This window comes from Ahaetulla prasina, chromosome 1 (genome assembly GCF_028640845.1).
Source record: "Ahaetulla prasina isolate Xishuangbanna chromosome 1, ASM2864084v1, whole genome shotgun sequence".
Classification (NCBI taxonomy): Eukaryota; Metazoa; Chordata; class Lepidosauria; order Squamata; family Colubridae; genus Ahaetulla; species Ahaetulla prasina.
The window spans coordinates 180,449,386-180,460,932 of record NC_080539.1 but is presented as its reverse complement, the minus strand read 5'-3'; the positions used below and the strand labels follow the sequence as shown (position 1 = coordinate 180,460,932).

Here is an 11,547-nt window from a genome sequence, read left to right as displayed (position 1 = left end):
CCAGACACGCAAGCGCAATTGCCCTTCCTTAACGCCTGCGCACTAATATTTGCGGGGAAACCCAGAGCGCCCGCAATTTTTGAATTCGCACGAACGGCCAGTCTGGAGTGGGTGTAACCGTAGAAATAAAAACGGTGAGTTCTCTAATAGGTGGGGAGCCTGCATTGTGGCAACTGGCATTTCAGTAGGGAGTTCGGGAGGAAGAAGAGCCCAGGCTTTCAGCCGCCTCGGATTACTTCTGTAGGATAAATTACAATATACGGTACTACCTTTAGAGAGTCGTCTGGTGTTTGAAAAGCGAATGTGCTTATTGGGCATTGAAATCTCGGTGCTGGCATTAAGCAGAATAGCCGCGGTGGCGTTTTTAGCCAGGGAAACCGTATTTAAAAGACAGGGTTAAGTGGAGGTGTGCTTCGCCATGTTTGGCTGAATAAAGCATAGATTTTTTAAAAAATATTTTCTTTGTTATGAAAATATATAAGTCGCCGATCTCGCCAAGAGGCGACTCCAGGCGACTTACAATAAGTAAAAGCAACAGAATAAAGCATTAAAATATTATAATAACAAATATTGGCATTAAAATTGACAAAAATGGTGAGAAAGTCTGCCAGCTGCCTGCAATTTGGCAGTTCGAATCTCATCAGGCTCAGGGTTGACTCAGCCTTCCATCCTTCCTAGGTCAGTAAAATGAGGACCCAAATTATTGGAGGCAATATGCTGACTCTGTAAACCACTTAGAGAGGGTTGTGAAGCGGTATATAAATCTAAATGCTATTGCTATTAGCCACCTCCAGCAGCTCCATCAGAGGTGGGGGGGGGCGGCAATTGGCAAGCCCTTTCAGAATGTTGTCAAACATAAACTTGTTTACAAAGCTGCACAAGGCTCCAGTGTCTTTGTAGAGCGGTCTATGTTTCTGGACTCCCTAAATGGCACTGAGTGATGGAGGATTCTACTCCTCACTGGTCACCCCATTAATACCATTGGAAGTAGTGAGGACAGAGGGAAATGAAATGCAAAACGTGCAGCCTAGACTAGGGTAATTGTGGCTTCAATTAGGGGGCAGAGATTCCACTAGAAATTGTTATTTTTTTATTATTATTATTTTGTTTATTTATTTGTCAAACACAACAATATATATAAGTATAAGCATGAAATAACCATATGAATTGGATACAGCCAAAGGGAACATTAGGACAGGAACGGTAGGCACTCTGGTGCTCTTATGCATGCCTTTAAGTAGGCTTCTGACAAGCAGAGCCAATGGGGAAACCAGATTCACTTAACAACTCTTACTAAAGTGCCTTGATTCACTTAACAGCTGTGGCAAGAAAGGTCGTAAAATGGGGCAAAATTCACTTAACAAATATTTGACTTAGCAACAGAAATGTGGGCCTCAATTGTGGTCCTTAAGTCGAACACTACCTGTACTATTATTAGATTTTTATGTCATATATATATGTATGTATGTATGTATGAATGTATGTATAAACTGAATATATTATAACTGCCTACTCTTTTTTGCTGATACAGCTGCATGTCTTTATTAGACATCTTGATTTTTATCTAAAGGACTAGAATTTCATTCTAATACCCAGTCCTATGTGTGTTTATTCAGAAGAAACTGCCATTGATTTCAGCAAGACCAAATGAGCAGGTGTAAATTTTTTGTTAAAATTCTGCCTTTTCAATAATATTGCATGTGTTGGAAATATACAAGTATATTTTCAAGTTATAGCAAATATATGTAAAGTGTTCTTTTCTTTTGCATAAATAAGACTATTGGAAAAGGACTAGGCATTGTTTATAATTATGTACAATTGAAGTAGACTGGCCACCAGGAGGTATAGATGCTCTACAGTGAACATGCTGAATAGTTATTATATAAAGGGCTCAGTACTTTTGAAGGGTTGCTGAAAAGAATGGTGCTATGTATATATTTTTTGGGTGTGGACACATATTTTCTGTCCCAACCTTTTAAAACTAATTCTATTGTAAAGCAAGCACCACAGATGCTAAGCAACCAGTCATAGGATGAATTACTTATTTTTGTAAGTATCTATTTTTATATAGTTTAATGAGCTGTTGAAATCCTTTATTGGACATAATGTTGTAAAACAAAAGCTGAAGCCATTGCATGAATATGAATTTTATATGGGGATTTCAGTTCTGATTACTGGTCTGTATAAACAAAAATATAGCAAGACATGTTGCTGTCTAGGAAATGAAGAGATTTTTTTACTTTGCTGAAAAAGTTATCTGTGTTGGGTTCAGCATATGCACATATGGGAAAGACTGGAAACAGCTGGACCAAATTTTTCAGAGGGCATGGTTATTTGTGGGAGGATGCTTTTCTTGTACTGCATGGTTTGAAAAGTGCCTTTGCACAGCTCTAATAATAATTTACAATACTGCATAATTCTAAATTTATCTACCGTGTAAGACCCTGTCTTATCTTTTTTTGAACCCTGAAATAAGTGCTTGGCCATATTGCCATGTGCTCAAAAGCCTGATTGGACATATTATCAGGGGATGTCTTATTTTGGGGAAAACAGGGTCGTTAGAAGTATACCCCAGTTAATTATATGGCATTCAGGGACCATAGTGTGAGAACTATTCAGTAACTTGAATCTTTCACTTTAAGGGCCGGGTTACTTACGGGACTGCCTACTGCTACCGAATACCTCTCACCGACCCGTGCGCTCTCACAGAGAGGGATTCCTCAGGGTGCCGTCAGCTAGGCAGTGCCGTCTGGCGACACCCAGGGGAAGGGCCTTCTCTGTGGGGGCTCCCACCCTCTGGAACGAACTCCTCCCAGGACTTCGTCAACTTCCGGACCTCCGAACCTTCCGTCGCGAGCTTAAAACACATTTATTCATCTGCGCAGGACTGGATTAGATTTTAAATTTATACTGGTTTTAATGGGTTTTATTATTTATATTGCTTTTTAATAATTCGGCTATGTAGAATAAGTTTTTTAATTGTTATTTTAGTCTGTATTTATATGTACTTTTTAACTTGCCTGTGAACCGCCCTGAGTCCCTAGGGAGATAGGGCGGTATATAAATGTGAAAAATAAATAAATAAATAAATAAATAAATAAATAAATAAATAAATAAATAAATAAATAAATAAAGCTGCTTATTATGCAATAAGAAGTAGTAAGGAAATAAAATCAAATTCTATGGGTAAAGATGATATTTGGTAAAGATAGGATTGGAGAGAACAAACATTTTTAGATCCATTATGAGAATGATGAGTACTATGATTATCTTAGAAATAAGACATAAAATTCAAGTGCAACAGAAAATGCTACCTATTTATAAAGGAAATTTATAAAGAATGGCAGAAGAAAGTTTTAGAGAGAAGCAAGTTCTGCTATTTGGTAGGATTTGATTCCATTGAGTATACACAGGATTGATAAAGAGCAAGATTGAGTGGGCATATTAAAATGCATAAAAAGATTAGCATAAGCTAGCATGCAGGTTGATAAGCCAAGTTGTAAAGAGCACACATTTTTAAAAAACCTGTTGCATGTTTTAAAATGCACAGGTACCGTATATGTGGTACCTTGCTCAATAGTAGTACCTGTGAGAGGGATCTTGGAGTCCTAGTGGACAACCATTTAGATATGAGCCAGCAGTGTGCAGCAGCTGCTAAAAAAGCCAACACAGTTCTGGGCTGCATAAACAGAGGGATAGAATCAAGATCACGTGAAGTGTTAGTGTCACTTTATAATGCCTTGGTAAGGCCACACTTGGAATACTGCATTCAGTTTTGGTCGCTGCGATGTAAAAAAGATGCTGAGACTTTAGAAAGTGTGCAGAGAAGAGCAACAAAGATGATTAGGGGACTGGAGGCTAAAACATATGAAGAACGGTTGCAGGAACTGGGTATGCCTAGTTTAATAAAAAGAAGGACTAGGGGAGACATGATAGCAGTGTTCCAATATCTCAGGGGTTGCCACAAAGAAGAGGGAGTCGGGCTGTTCTCCAAAGCACCTGAGGGTAGAACAAGAAGCAATGGGTGGAAACTGATCAAGGAAAGAAGAACTTAGAACTAAGGAGAAATTTCCTGACAGTTAGAACAATTAATACCGTATATACTCGAGTATAAGCCGAGTTTTTCGGCACGTTTTTTGTGCTGAAAAACGCCCCCTCGGCTTATACTCGAGTCTACCCTTGCAGAGCCGACCCAGGGAGAGGGTTTTTTGCCCTCGGGAACAGCTGGGCCGGCAGGACGAGCCCAAATGCTGCCGGCATGCTTTGCCAGCTCGGCCGGCTCGTTTTGGGGCGGCGGCTGGCCTCGGCGTTTCTTCCGCCGCTTTTGATGGCGGCGCGGCGGTGGTCGGCGGAGGGGCGGGGCGGAGGGGCGTTCGACATTTTCGCCCCCCTCTCACTCGTCCTCCTCTTGCCCGCGGTGGGGCGGAGGGGCGTTGTCACCTCGCCTCCTCTCCGGCCGAAATTGAGTGCGGCGGCAGTGGGGTGGGGAGGCCGCCGTGAAGTGCCGGCTGGGGAGCCCGGATTGGCTCCTGGGCTCCCCAGCCGGCACTTCACGGCGGCCTCCCCTGCCGCTCGCACTCAATTTCGCTGGAGAGGAGGCGAGAGTGACAAACAAATAGAGTTCTTCGCTTGGCGTTGTCACTCGCCCTCCTCTCGAAAGCCGAAATTGAGTGCGGCGGCAGTGGGGTGGGGAGGCCGCCGTGAAGTGCCGGCTGGGGAGCCCGGGATTGGCCCTGGCCCCCAGCCGGCACTTCACGCGGCCTCCGCCGCCTCGCACTCAATTTCGCCGGAGAGGAGGCGAGTGACAAACAAATAGAGTTCTTCGCTTGGCGTTGTCACTCGCCTCCTCTCGAAGCCGAAATTGAGTGCGAGCGGCAGTGGTGAGGCCGCCGTGAAGTGCCGGCTGGGGAGCCCGGGATTGGCTCCTGGCCCCCAGCCGGCACTTCACGCGGCCTCCCCTGCCGCTCGCACTCAATTTCGCTCGGAGAGGAGGCGAGTGACAAACAAATAGAGTTCTTCGCTTGGCGTTGTCACTCGCCTCCTCTCGAAAGCCGAAATTGAGTGCGGCGGCGGTGGGGTGGGTGGGTGGGGAGCCCGGATTGGCCCTGGCCCCCAGCCGGCACTTCACGGCGGCCTCCCGCCGCCGCACTCAATTTCGCTCGGAGAGGAGGCGAGAGTGACAAACAACAGAGTTCTTCTCGCTTGGCGTTGTCACTCGCCTCCTCTCGAAGCCGAAATTGAGTGCGGCGGCGGTGGGGGTGGGGAGGCCGCCGTGAAGTGCCGGCTGGGGAGCCCGGGATTGGCTCCTGGCCCCCAGCCGGCACTTCACGGCGGCCTCCCTGCCGCTCGCACTCAATTTGCTGGAGAGGAGGCGAGAGTGACAAACAAATAGAGTTCTTCGCCTTGGCGTTTGTCACTCGCCTCCTCTCCGGCGAAATTGAGTGCGAGCGGCAGTGGGGGTGGGGAGGCCGCCGTGAGTGCCGGCTGGGGAGCCCGGGATTGGCTCCTGGCCCCCAGCCGGCACTTCACGGCGGCCTCCCGCCGCCGCACTCAATTTCGGCTGGAGAGGAGGCGAGAGTGACAAACAACAGAGTTCTTCTCGCTTGGCGTTTGTCACCCTCGCCCTCCTCTCCGAAAAGCCGAAATTGAGTGCGAAGCGGCAGTGGGGGTGGGGGGAGGCCGCCGTGAAGTGCCGGCTGGGGGAGCCCGGGATTGGCTCCTGGCCCCCAGCCGGCACTCATGGCGGCCTCTGCCGCTCGCACTCAATTTCGCTGGAGAGGAGGCAGAGTGACAAACAACAGAGTTCTTCGCTTGGCGTTTGTCACTCGCCTCCTCTCCGAAAGCCGAAATTGAGTGCGGCGGCAGTGGGGGTGGGGAGGCCGCCGTGAAGTGCCGGCTGGGGAGCCCGGGATTGGCTCCTGGCCCCCAGCCGGCACTTCACGGCGGCCTCCTGCCGCTCGCACTCAATTTCGCTGGAGAGGAGGGCGAGTGACAACGCCTCCGCCCCCACCGCGGGCAAGAGGAGGACGAGTGAGAGGGGGCGAAAATGTCGAACGCCCCCTCCGCCCCCACCGCGGGCAAGAGGAGGACGAGTGAGAGGCGAAAATGTCGAACGCCCCTCCGCCTCCGCCGACCACCGCCGCCATCAAAAGCGGCGAAAGAAAACGCGGGAGGCCACCCGCCGCCCCAAAACGAGCCGGCCGAGCTGGCAAAGCATGCCGGCACTTCAATCCCGGGCTCCCCCAGCCGGCACTTCACGGCGGCCTCCCCCCACCCACCCACCCACCCACCCCCACTGCCGCCGCACTCAATTTCGGCTTTTGGAGAGGACGGCGAGTGTGTCAAACGCCAAGGCGAAGAACTCTCTTTATTTGTTTGTCACTCGCCTCCTCTTACTCGTCCTCCTCTTGCCCTCGGAGGGGCGGAGGGGCGTTGTCACTGAATACATCCCAATAAAATGCAAAGGTTTCAAAGCATGTTTTGGAAAAGCAGCGAGGATGGGGGAGAATGCTGCCTTGAATGTGAAAGAAACGTGGAAAACTCCAACTACAGTATATAAAAAAACATTTGCACTCAGTACTTTTTATTTTATTTTATTTTTTGCCAAGTTTTCCCCAGGGTTTTTTTTCCCCCCTATGGAAATTGGGGAGGTGGGGAGAAAGAGGTGAAAAAGAAAAGCCTCTTGGAAAGCGGAGAAATACGGCAAGAACAAACAAATTCTCCCCGAGAGGGGGCAGGAGGAGGAGGAGGAGGAGAGATGGGGGCATTGCAAGCTAGGGTGGGAAGAAGGAGGAGGAAGAAGAAGGGAGGCAAAAGAAACCGACCCTCGCGCAGATCAGCAAATTAGCTTTCCTTCTCCAAACCAATTTTTTTTTTTAAAAAAAACCCGTTCTACCCAGAGCAAATGGCAAATAAGCAGCCCGTTTTGAGTCTGATTATTGTTTCGCGGTGGTTGCCCTCTCTGATCTCCTTGTACATGACAAGGCACCTCTAACCCAGCGCTTTGTGTTTGTTATTGGTAATTCTCCTCTCCCTTCTTCCATTGGAGTCCTCTCCCCTTCCTTTCCGAACGGGGCGGGCGATTTACCTTCTCTGCCTCTTTTTATTTTCCTGGAGGTGGAGGTGTATTCCTAAGGATGCCTTCAGTGCTGGGGAAGGAGCCGATCCATGGAGGGAGGGGCGATGCTGCCGAGAAGCCGCTGCTTACAGAGGCGAAAGAGCCAGGAGACCTTGGCATAGGTGGGCGGCTGGTGTAAGGCAGGGCAGAACCTTCGACCCGCAAGGATCCCGGGAGGTGGGGGCGAAGAGAGGCAGAGAAGGAGGAGGAGGAAGGAAAAGAAAGAAAGGGGAGTGAAAATAAGAGCAGTCCGAGCAATAAATAAATATTGCTGGGCTGCTTTCCAAAATCCTCAGCACGGAACTAAAAGTTGCAAGTGTTTTGTGAGTTCAAACAGTCCCTTCCAGACTAACACGTTTCATTAAAAGATACAAAGTTTGGTAAACTGAAGCTCGCTCTGTCCAATGCAAAAATCATCATCATCATATAATAATAATAATAATAATGATAATAATAATAATAATAATAATGATGATGATAATGATAATAATGATAATAATAATAATGATAATGATAATAATGATAATGATAATAATAATAATAATAATAATGATGATGATAATAATGATAATAATGATAATAATAATAATAATAATAATAATAATAATAATAATAATAATAATAATATTCAGCCGTGCTTACTTTGATGGCAGCCTGACGTAAAATGGGGGCAGGGGATACATACAGTTAGGGAAAAATAACAAAACAATGTTTTGGGCTCAATTGCAGTCTTAAATTGAGGACTACCGGTACTTGCAATTTGAACCTTATTGGACACTTCATTCCTGGAGGGTTTTTAAAGAACAGACTGGACAATCCTTTGTCTGAAACAGTATAGGATCTCTTGCTTGAGGAGTGGGGACTGGACTAGAAGATCACTGTTAGTTTGGGATATGTCCAGAGCCCACACATCTGATGACATAAAAATTGGCAAAGTCATCTCAAGTCACTTTGGCCGTTATTCCAGGTGGGCTTACATCTGTATTGCAGCCCCTAGATGTCAGTTTAAATAAACCTTTCAAGGACCATGTGCGAAGGATGTGGCATGAATGGATGACATCTGGTCAAGCTCGTCTGACAAAAGTTGGAAATCTGAGAAAGCCAGACATAGAACTAATAGCACAGTGGGTTCGTGATGCATGGGAAGATATTCCAGAGGACATGGTGCAACGTGCCTTCAAGAAATGTGGCATTAGTAATGCTATGGATGGCAGTGAAGACAGCGCATTGTATGAGAGTGACAGCAGTGATGATGACGACTGTGAACTCAGTGATGACGACAACGTATATGCGGATAACATCACAGAAGCTGAAGTAGCTGAAGCTCTGTTTGGACAAACAGATGATGAGGAGGAGAACTCCAGTTTTGAGGGATTTTAGCTCTCGTTAGCTTGGTTGCTGTTACTTTTAAAGATACTGTATTTTTGATACCATATTCTTTTTGGGGACCCCCTTTTGCACTTTTATTGTTTTTCGTTCAAATAAATATTCATGTTATTTTACTTGGCTCTATCTTTATTTTTTACATTGACCAGTAGCTGCCTCATTTCCCACCCTCGGCTTATACTCGAGTCAATAGTTTTTCCCAGTTTTTGTGGTAAAATTAGGTACCTCGGCTTATATTCGGATCGGCTTATACTCGAGTATATACGGTAAGTGGAACGACTTGCCTGCAGAAGTTGTGAATGCTCCAACACTGGAAATTTTTAAGAAACTGTTGGATAACCATCTGTCTGAGATGGTGTAGGGTTTCCTGCTTGGGCAGGGGGTTGGACTGGAAGGCCTCCAAGGTCCCTTCCAAATCTGTTGTTGTTGTTGTTGTTGTTGTTGTTGTTATTAAAATATAAATGTCATGTTTTTTTATAGCAAGAAATACTACTAGTTTTGAAGATGGAAGTGGAAGAGGGAACACAGATTCTTTTTTTTTTTTTTTAAAGTTTTATTTTCATTTTCCAACAACCTGTTCAATATACAGTCTCTTATTCAACATTAGTCATTAAATTTTCATTTGTTACTTATTCGGACCTGCCCAGCTACCACTTCCTTTTTAACAAACCTTTCCTCCTCCCTTCTCTACTTTCTTCTACTTTCTTCATCCTTCCTCTCCTTCACTTTTCTACGTCCTCTCCTCTTTCCCTACTCTTCTCTTCCACCCTTTCTAACCCTCTCTCTTTCCCCTTTCTTCTTCCTCTCCTTTCCCCCTTTTCTACCTCTCTCTTCCCTACCTACTTTCTTCCTTCACTCCCTCCTCTCCCTCTTCATTCCCTTCTGAAATGGCAGCTGAGCAGCCCCGCTTTCATTTCAAATTATTTCTATTTCTTAATTACATATCTTCAATCATTCCTTTACATTGATCCTTCATCTCCCCCCCCTCCCCCCCTCCCCCCTCCCACCCCCCGAGACTTCCCAGAACAGAGTACAGGGTATAAAATTAACAATCATAAATTAAAATACAACATAAGTCAAATCCATAGTCACTCCTCTCTCTAAGACCTTAACTCCCCTTCCAAAAACAGAAAAGTACATTCTTCTTCCAGTCCATTATATATCAGTCCATTCCACTCCTAAAATCTTCAGAATCTTCCAATTACCGTATATACTCGAGTATAAGCCGAGTTTTTCAGCACGTTTTTTGTGCTGAAAAACGTCCCCTCGGCTTATACTCGAGTATATACGGCTTATACTCGAGTTTTTTTTCTTCTTCTTTTTTTCACATTATACCGGATGGTGCAAACTTGGCGGGCTTTTGCATTAGCGCGGGGAAGCCCTGCCGGTGCAGTGAGAGGGCGGGGCGGGGGAGCCGCCAGCCTTCTCGGCTGAGGGAGGGAGGCTTTCCCTGACCGGTAGCTGCCTCATTTCCCTCCCTCGGCTTATACTCGAGTCCCCAGTTTACCCCAGTTTTTTGGGGTAAAATTGGGGACCTCGGCTTATACTCGGATCGGCTTATATTCGAGTATATACGGTAAGTTAATATTTCCAGTTCATCAATAAAATATCTTCATCAATTAAGACCAAATATATCTCCAATCTTCATCGATCAAGACCAAAACGATATTCCATCTTCCAGTATTCATCAGAAATTCTTCTATAATATACCTTTCTTCCTTAAACAGTATCCCAAATATAATTCATATTTCCAGCTTAAATTCTTAAATTTTTATCCAATCTCCAAAAGTAAACAATATTCTATCTTCTCATATCTTTAATATCACTTACATAAATCAAATAACATTGCTAATATTAATATTTCATACATCTGTCAGATAACATTATTAAAATTATAACTTATAGCCAAAATATATCAATTATAACAAATTCTATTTAACCAGATACCAACATTACATCCATAAATTTTTCTATCCTCCAAGGGTTAAACAATATTCCATCTTCCCATTCCTTTATACCTCACATATATCAAATAGTGATATACCTAAAATATGTCAGTTATAAAAATTAAACCCTATATATATATATTAAAAAAAAAAAGATACCATCAAAATCACATCTTAAGCATTCTCCTTCCCCTTGTCTTCTATCTTACACATTTCCTTACACATTTTCAATCTCCAAAAATATCACTTACATAAATCAAATAACATTGCAAATATTAATATTTCTTCAATTTACCTTACATCTATCAAATAACATTATTAAGATTATAACTTATATCCAAAATATATCAATTATAACAATTAAATTCTATTTAACCAGATACCAACATTACATCCATAAATTTTTCTATCCTCCAAGGGTTAAACAATATTCCATCTTCCCATTCCTTTATACCTCACATATATTAAATAATGATATACCCAAAATAAGTCAGTTGTAAAAATTAAACCCTATATATATATGTTAAAAAAAGAAAATACCATCAAAATCACATCTTAAGCATTCTCCTTCCCCTTGTCTTCTATCTTACATTTCCTTACACATTTTCAATCTCCAAAAATATCACTTACATAAATCAAATAACATTGCAAATATTAATATTTCTTCAATTTACCTTACATCTATCAAATAACATTATTAAGATTATAACTTATATCCAAAATATATCAATTATAACAATTAAATTCTATTTAACCAGATACCAACATTACATCCATAAATTTTTCTATCCTCCAAGGGTTAAACAATATTCCATCTTCCCATTCCTTTATACCTCACATATATCAAATAATGATATACCCAAAATAAGTCAGTTGTAAAAATTAAACCCTATATATATATGTTAAAAAAAAGAAAATACCATCAAAATCACATCTTAAGCATTCTCCTTCCCCTTGTCTTCTATCTTACACATTTCCTTACACATTTTCTTACACCTTTTCCACCATCTGCTCATCAATCAACTTAACATCTAGCAATAAAGACTTTCCAATCTTTAATATATTGGTGTAAAAATCTCTTGTTTAAAAACTTATTTT

The 11,547-nt window shown here is 43.5% G+C and overlaps 1 protein-coding gene across 1 annotated transcript in view; it reads left to right on the top strand.

The window, feature by feature from the left end:
* The first annotated feature begins 48 nt into the window (after positions 1-48).
* Positions 49-11,547, top strand: part of LOC131198604 (centromere protein Q-like) — a 22,291-nt gene continuing 10,792 nt past the window's right edge. The window contains exon 1 of the mRNA XM_058183424.1: positions 49-134. The gene's annotated coding sequence lies outside the window, so the exon portion shown is untranslated. The remainder of the gene's footprint in view (positions 135-11,547) is intronic.